The 6,423-nt window shown below is 44.2% G+C and overlaps 1 long non-coding RNA gene across 1 annotated transcript; it reads left to right on the top strand.

Moving 5' to 3' along the window:
• Positions 1 to 373: 373 nt before the first annotated feature.
• Positions 374 to 6,213, top strand: LOC121075309. Its single transcript, XR_005822893.1, has 4 exons — positions 374 to 443; positions 3,656 to 3,729; positions 4,120 to 4,235; positions 5,334 to 6,213. It is a non-coding gene; the product is annotated as an uncharacterized LOC121075309 (long non-coding RNA).
• The last annotated feature ends 210 nt before the right edge of the window (positions 6,214 to 6,423 follow it).

Below are 6,423 nucleotides of genomic sequence, written 5' to 3'. Positions count from 1 at the left end.
AGTGATTAAATGATTCAATGGCAAGTTGGCTGTTTTAAGAAGGAAAAAAATGATAAAATAGCTCCAGCATGCCTCTCCCTGCCCCGCCTACCCCTTGGGAGGTACAGATCATACACAGCTTTTTTATGGAAGACTTGACAGGTATTTCATTGAACCTTAGTTGAAATCTGTAGTTTCCCAGGCCCTGCCTCCTTCCCCAGTCTGGGGATGAAGATAGGAAACACCTGCTAATGACACCAGAGACAGAGCAAACAGCAAAAGTCGTGTGTCAGCAGAAATCACACTGGAAGCCTGGCCTCTCTAATCCAGATTCAGTCCACCTAATGGTGGTTAGTATATATGGAGCGATAGGATGGGGTGTTCATTTAATTGGCATAAATTTGAATTGCTGTGAATATTCTGAAGTGACATACCCACGAATAAGGCGTCTCCCAGCTGACAAGGTAAGTCACTTTGTTAGCAGCTCCAGTACCCAAATGATCTGTTCACACCACACACTTCCCTTTTTCTGCTCAATTTTTCTGCTCAATTTTTCTGCTTTTCTCAGTCTCCTTCTGCTTTTCCCCCTCCAAAGTACATTGGTTTCTATGGAAACCAAGCACATCATCGCCACAGCCAGAACTTGGTGACATCCCTAAGTGCAGAGTGAAAATGCAATTTAAATAAGCATTTTGCAATGTATAACGTGAGCTCAGAAAGGCAACAGGCGATTATCCTGCACACGTGTGTGTACATGTGTTTGCGTGGGCAGCCGCCCGTGCACGCACGCACTCCCTCTCCCTGCGTGGTTTACACACATGCGATGCCACTGCCTTCATGGGACAGCAAGCAGCAGAGAGCTCTGCAGAATCCATCCCATCCTATTCTGTTTTAATATAGCTGAAAATTGCTTTGACAGCTGAATAGCTTCTTTGTTTATAACTCATTCATAGCTGACTCTGCTGCATTATGTAGCTTTGCAAAGAGATTACTTTGTCAAGAACTGAACATATATGGTCTGAGCATGAACAATTCAGCATGGTGAATTGCATTCATTTTATATGACGTACAGGGCTGCAGTCTTGCTGCCTTCAGTGTGTCTGCTTTTCTCTATGGGTTTCATTTTCTGATCTTAATTTTTTTAAATAATTTTTCTTGGAGTCTTTGGGATCATAATCTTTACCCTTTCCTAGACAGATCCAGAGAAATTTCAATATGTCAATTTTCAATACGTTGTATCTTGACCTAAATGCTGTACTGTACAAAGTTTTTGGCTATGCATAGCAAGAGATTTTCATTATCTAATTAGTTAATTATCTACCTGCAAATGTTCTGCTTCCACCTTAAATTGCTACAAATTTTTTTTTAGTATTTGACTTGGTATTCCAATACGTCGATATTTCAATAAAGGCTGAGAAAAAGGGCCTCACTATAGTAGGTGCCACATGGAATACATACAGCTGCTTTCCCCGCTCATCCCCAAGTCTAAAAGCAGTCCTAAGTAGGCAGATCTCCTGGTCTGCATGTCTTCAGTACAGCTGTGTGAGCTAGTTGCTTTTCTTTATGAAGCCTTATTAGTAATATTAAAGCAAAACGGGACTGCACAGCATTACTGGCGGTATCGGGGCCTTGCACCATGCCCAGAATGAGCTTTGTGGCTCTGCTGGGTGTCACCTCCAGTGGTGCCAGTGACTGCGTTGGTCATCTCTTGCCACCATTGCTGTTTCTACTTCTAGCCATGGCTTGTTTAGAAATTACATTATTTCAGATTCATTTTATGCCTCGCCCAGAGGCATAAGCCAGACTCAAGGCATTTTTCTCTGGTTTTAATGCTCCTGGCTTCTTCCACTCTCCCTCCCTCAATTTTTTAAATAAACACGATTAATTCTGATGGGCAGATGATATGGTCTAGTATAAAGATGACTAAGAACAATTGACTGTACTAATGGAAAATTCCTATTGACTTTGTAGTAGGCATTACATTGATCTCCTGTGGACTGGAGACTGAAACCTTTACTTAGAGACATCACCAGGGGCTGTTCTAGTGCAGGAAACAGAGTGGAGCCTTGAAGCATCTTGCATTTCAACAGTTTTTGCTCAGCCCATGAGCTGGCAGATCTCCAATTTACAATATGCCCTGCTTTTTGCACTGAGCGGTATTTCACTGCTTCTGAAAATACCAGTCTTCTCTGAAAACAGAGGGGAAGTTTGTCAGACAGACAAATCCCTCCTTATCTCTTAGTCATAACCATGATCCACTTCAGATGATTTAAAGAGATTCACACATATTTACCTTTGAAAAATAAGCAAGAGAAAGACTTCTTTGCAAGATCACTGTTTGAAAACAGAAGCTGCAGAAAGATTCTTCACAACCTTATTTGCTCCCACTCATACTCCTAATGTGCATATATTTCAGAAAAGCTGGCACACTGTTTGCTAATTTGTTGAATATATATATATTTAATTCACCATCTGTGTGGAAGTTCTTTGTATCAGCAACTAGTGTTTTCACCAATGAATCCCTTATCTTCTGCCCTTTCAGCAAATGATGGACTGTTTTCTATAACTGACAAAAAATGCCACTGACCGTGCAATATTCAGGTAATCACAGAATGATGAAAGGCAGCACAGGAGGTTTAGAAACAAAATTGGTCTTGTTTTACTGGGAATTTTCAGATTTAGCAAGAAGTCATGAGATCTTCAGAGAGTCAGTAAATTTCCACAGCTGGTTTCTGTTCTTCACCCCCCCTTGTGGCAAACCTGGCTGAACCACCAAACATGTCTCAATCAGTCTGCAACCTGCTCAGCTGCAGGAGCCCTTGGAAAATCCCAGGACAGCAGACAGCAGCTGTATCGTATTATTGTAGGTACCAACAAAAGCACTGGTGATTTGCACCATCATCAGTTTTGTGCGTTGGTGGGAGAGTGTTGAAGTCAACAGGACGAAGCGCAGCAGAAGGATTGTGCAAAAAAGAGCATGACAGAAAGAAAAGGATAGTTGTAGTTTGCAAAGGACATGTAAATCATTTCCGAGATCAGAGGGCCTAGATACAGAGAGAAAACAAGAAGTAAAGAGGGGAAGGAAGGTGTCTCATCAACTAGCAGCATGATCTCACGATCTTTCTGGAGTAAATAAAACAGTTTTGTGTATGCTAAGTGTGTCCCTCTCTTTCCTTCAGGGAGAGCTGAAGGAAATTCATTAGGAATTAAGAATTAGTTAGAATTATTATCTGCTGTTAATATACTAGGTGCTGGATTTCCATGGTCATATACCTTCTCATATATGAATGCGAATATCTTTCTAGAAGGTAATAGCTAATAATGAGCTAAATATGTGCCAACGTAGAGGGGCAACCACGGGCCATTGAGTGTCAGACTATGTAACTATATAAGAAAACACAAGAGTTTATTAAAGGCTACTTTTCCAAAAAGAAACTTACATTTTCATACATCATGATGTACCTTTTTCACTAAAGGCATGTAACTCTGATCAGGTGTTTCTGTTTGGAGAAACACAAACATTTTCAATAGGGTATCAGTCAAGAAGTAGTGAATAAAATTCAGAGGAATGTGTGGAAGGCGAGTAATAATACAGCAGAGTCGGGTAAATCCAACCACTGGTGAAATGATGAATTTACTCCATTGAGTTTATGACCTTTGCATGTTTTCTCTCTAGGACCTCACCAGTAAATGTGCTGGACAGGGGACTCCAGGGTGATGCCACTTCTGACTTTCCACAGGCTTACCAAGGTTCGGATGACTGACTTACATGAGACTCCTCATAGATGCAAGAATATATCTACACAGAAAGGTAGATCTTGTACTTTCTGGTTTCCAGAAAGACTAAAAATGCAAAGGCTGATGCTATTAGCAGATTGATGTGGTCCTTGTTCAGTGTGCTTTTGGTCTTTCATACTTGAAAAAGCAGGCTTGGTGGGAGCAGAACCACAGGCCCAGTTCTTGGTGTCTGTACACTGATAATGGTAACAGTGCTGGGCATGAGAATACAAACAGGATTAGCAGGCTGGACCACTGTGGATCAAAGCATTTGAGACCGCATCTGCAGAGCTGAATAACCAAAGGAAGTCAGAGATTGTTGCAAATAGAACTTTACTCTCAATGACTTTTTTTTTTCATAAGGATTAGCAAACTTCATGTGGATCTCAGCCGAAGAGTTTCTAAAAGAAACTTCAAAAATTCCAAGACGTGAAGAATCACCTCAGAGAGGCTCTGGTGCGGTTTCCAAATGAGCTTTGGTAACACTGGCATCCTCATAAGCTAGAGGAGATGGCACATGGTGGAGAGCAGGGGTTATTGTAAGAATTTCCTCATTCTCTCATCTCAGAGACGAGCAGTGTGATTTTGCACAACCACAACAGCCCAGCTCAGCCAACCATAGGGCGTTTCAAGTTCTCCCTCAGCAGGGCAAAAGTCCACCTGAAAAAGAAGCAATGGGGAAGGAATCTCCGTGGCCTGACAGCCGCTGCCCTAGCGTGAATGCTACGAGGCTCTTTCAGTCCTGCAGATAGTAGTTCTGTAAACAGGAATTACCTTTGGACCCTTAAAAAAAAAACACGTACTATATCATTCTGGAATGGTGCTAATCTCTCTATCATGGAGGTCAAAGCAAGCTTTCTATTATAAGCTCTGTGGAACACACCTACTTCCCAGCCACTCACTTGCAGGGAACAAAATCCAGCTGGTAAAAACGCCCTGTGTGTAACAGGATGCTAGAGCAGGAGCTTGAGGCAGTGTGGGTGAGGCATTTGGGATCTGTGAGACCTCCAAGCTGGAGGCTGAGCCCTGAGTGAGGCAATACTGGCTCCATGCCCCTGCAGATGAGGCAGGGTTTTCTTTCCTTCCTTGCAAAGGACAATGGTCTATTCACGGACAATACCAGCTGGAGAGGTCGCTGCCTCACATCACACCCCAAGTCCAGCACGGCCTTGCCATGGTGCTCCCCACCAGCAACTGCTCTCATCTTCCCTAGCACCTTTGCAGTCCCTTTCCATATGCTGTGATAGCACTTATGACAGCTACAGCCCAGGTAAGATTGGGCCTTGTGGTTATAGCGCCAACGTCCCAGCCTTGGTGTCACTGTGACTGGAGCAATGACTGCATGTCCCAAAGCATAAACACTGACACCCAGGGTGTGGTAAGCTGGGGGTTAGCTGAGGACCCTCAACTTCTATATTTTCCTAGGGGTCTGAAGTGCACGTTGGCTTTGCTGATAAACTTATCAGTAGCAGAGTGAAACATCCGTTTCATTTGTACTGTTTACAGACAGCCTGTTTCTCTAGTTGGTGGGTTGGGATTGAGTGAACAGGGTGACTCTGTTTTCTTCCCTCCCCCAGGAACATTGCTGCTAGCACCAAGTTGCGCGTCAGATGGGGGAGAGATGCTTTGCCGGGGTCAGCTCTACCCCTGTCCCGATGCTGAAGGTCCTCTACCCCTGCACACCCTTCCCGGCCCCAACCCCTGGATCTGAGGAAAGGCTGTGGCACAGTATGTGGACTCCGATTACATCTCCAAACAGGAGGAACACGCAATCGGTGGGAGACGCCTGCTTTCTAGCCCCTTTGTGCTCAGGGGCAGAAATACAAATAAGCCTCAATGTCTTTTTCCTGCTTATGTGCGCAGAGATCCGTTTTTCAATAGCAGGCTCCGGCAGATAAGTATTCCCTTTGCCTGGGGAAATTTTCCTTCTCCCCGCCATCCGGCCCCATCGCTTGTGTTGTCTCAGGGAGAGCGGGACCATAAACTTTACGAGCGAGTTTTCCCTCTTAAATGAATTACATAACAGAACCACTGCTTACAGCTGGTGTTGTGTCAGAAACAGACCACAGAAAGAAGCGGGTAGGAATGGCAACAAGCCTCCTGACAAGCCACGGCAGGGCCCAGGCACCACAGGCCGCAGCCGCACCCCCTTTCACCCGTGCTGCACGTAACGCCACGCGCCACGTCAGACAGCAACCCAGAGCCCGTCCGAAACAAAACTCCCGGCACAGGAGCAATTGCCTTTTCTCATAAACTCACCCAAAGGGCTATTTTTAAAATTGATCTTTCCAAATAGCATTAAGTGACAAATCCAGCTCTGCGTACACCCAACAAGTGTGGGGAGGTCCTGCAGACAGCTCATAGTATGAAGACTCAGACTTGAACTTTATCATTTTATTGCACTTGGAGAATTTCCTGGGTATTTTCTAGGTTACTTCCTTATTACTGGGTCAAAACGTTGCCATGTGTAAACCTCAATTTGTCAATATATACAATGAAGGCAGTAGAACAAGTTCTTCCCTGCTTTTTCCTCCAGAGTTTGACCTGATGAAGAAGCCACGAAACGTCTCTCTCCTTCACTAGGTCCAGGAAGGCCTTTGAAATCCCTAAATGCACAGCAGCTGAAAGTGCCATGAGCTGTTCAAGGCAGCTCAACAGGAACACGTG

The sequence above is a fragment of the Cygnus olor genome, chromosome 10 (genome assembly GCF_009769625.2).
Source record: "Cygnus olor isolate bCygOlo1 chromosome 10, bCygOlo1.pri.v2, whole genome shotgun sequence".
Classification (NCBI taxonomy): domain Eukaryota; kingdom Metazoa; phylum Chordata; class Aves; order Anseriformes; family Anatidae; genus Cygnus; species Cygnus olor.
The sequence above is the reverse complement of the archived record's forward strand: the minus strand, read 5'-3'. Positions and strand labels throughout refer to the sequence as shown.